This window comes from Mandrillus leucophaeus, unplaced genomic scaffold, assembly GCF_000951045.1.
Source record: "Mandrillus leucophaeus isolate KB7577 unplaced genomic scaffold, Mleu.le_1.0 Scaffold10, whole genome shotgun sequence".
In the NCBI taxonomy this organism is placed as follows: domain Eukaryota; kingdom Metazoa; phylum Chordata; class Mammalia; order Primates; family Cercopithecidae; genus Mandrillus; species Mandrillus leucophaeus.
Genome location: NW_012098098.1, coordinates 6,667,261 through 6,669,055, shown reverse-complemented (window position 1 = coordinate 6,669,055; position 1,795 = coordinate 6,667,261). Strand labels below are relative to the sequence as shown.

Below are 1,795 nucleotides of genomic sequence, written 5' to 3'. Positions count from 1 at the left end.
GTAGGAAGATGAGCAGGCACTGAGGCCGCGGCAGAGGCTCCTGGCTCCAGGCACAGTGTTCTCGCGTTCTCATGGTTTACATTCAAGAGTCTGCAGTGCCTCCGTCTAAAAAGGGTGCCTCAGACTCTGACCCCTTCCCACAGAAGCCATGTTGCGCGGGACAACTGCATTTGGCCTGTGGGGGGAAGAGCAATCGTGAGTAGAGCTGGGAAAGGCCTTTGGGATCTGCAGCCTGGACAGACGTGAGTGGCCAGGTTCTTCCAGGTACACAGAGGAGGGCGGATGTGCACCTTGGGGAAGCTGACAGGAGGCCCCGGCGGCCGCCCGCCCGCGACCCGAAGTCAGCACACTTCCCAGTATGCAAAGGCATGCAGTGACTAGTGAACGGTGAAGTCTTTTATTTAAAAGAGTCATGTGAATTTTATATTTTACTCCATAATAAACACTTCTTGCTTACACATAAGTATGTTTTAAGTTGCTCACTTGTTAGTGGTTTCTTGCATTGCCCATAAAGCTTCAGGAAGACCTGGTGAGCCACGCTCGTTCCATGGCCCTCTCTACCCGCAGTGTTCCACACGGAGCCCCGAACAGTGTGGCGGAGGGCACTCTTTGTGCTGTGGGGTCAGCACCTAAGGGAGGCTCATGACACACAGGACAGATCTTGCCCACTGGGCGCGGTGCTCACGCCTGTAATCCCGGCACTTTGGGAGGCTGAGGTGGGAGGATCCCTTGAGCTCAGGAGTGTGAGACCAGCCTGGGCAACATAGGGAGGCTCTGTCTCTACAAAAATAATTCAAAAGGAAAAAAGTAAAAATAAACATAAAAAATGTTCAACATCTGGCAGGGTGTGGTGGCTCACGCCTATAATCACAGCACTTTGGGAGGCTGAGGCAGGCAGATTAGTTGAGGTCAGGAGTTCAAGACCAGCCTGGGCAACACAGTGAAACCCCATCTCTATAAAAATACAAAAAATTAGCTGGGCCTGGAGTTGTGCACCTGTAATCCCACTTGCTGAGATGGCTGAGGCAGGAGAAGTGCTTGAACCCAGGAGGCGGAGCTTGCAGTGAGCCGAGACTGAGTCACTGCACTCCAGCCTGAGTGACAGAGCGAGACTCAGTCTCAAAAAAAAAGAAAAAAGAAAAAGCTCAACATCAGTAGTCATCAGGGAAACACAAACTGAAGCCAGTGACAAGTGCTGGCAGGACGTAAAGACATGAAAACTCTCATACGCTGCTGGTGAGAACACACAGCAACACAGCCGTTTTGGAAAAACAGTTCGCCAGTTTCTTGTCTTTCTTTTTTTTTTTTGAGACAGAGTCTTGCTGTTACCCAGACTGGAGTGCAGTGGTGTGATCTTGGCTCACTGCAATCGCCGCCCCCTGGGTTCAAGCGATTCTCCTACCTCAGCCTCCTGACTAGCTGGGATTACAGGTGTGAACCACTGTGCCCGGCTAATTTTGTATTTTTAGTACAGACAGTTTCACCATGTTGGTCAGGCTGGTCTCGAACTCAAGGGATCCACCTCAAGGGATCCACCTGCCTCAGCCTCCCAAAGTGCTGGGATTTCAGGTGTGAGCCACCATGCCCAGCCAGTTTGCCAGTTTCTTAAAACATTAAACAGAGGCCGGGCACGGTGGCTCAAGCCTGTAATCCCAGCACTTTGGGAGGCTGAAACAGGAGGATCACGAGGTCAGGAGACTGAGACCATCCTGGCTAACATGGTGAAACCCCGTCTCTACTAAAAAATACAAAAAACTAGCTGGGCGAGGTGGCGGGCGCCTGTAGTCCCAGCTAC

At 51.7% G+C, this 1,795-nt stretch overlaps 1 protein-coding gene across 1 annotated transcript in view; it reads right to left on the bottom strand.

The window, feature by feature from the left end:
• Positions 1-1,795, bottom strand: part of ACSF3 (acyl-CoA synthetase family member 3) — a 59,358-nt gene that overhangs the window by 42,224 nt on the left and 15,339 nt on the right. The gene's annotated exons all lie outside the window — the stretch shown is intronic.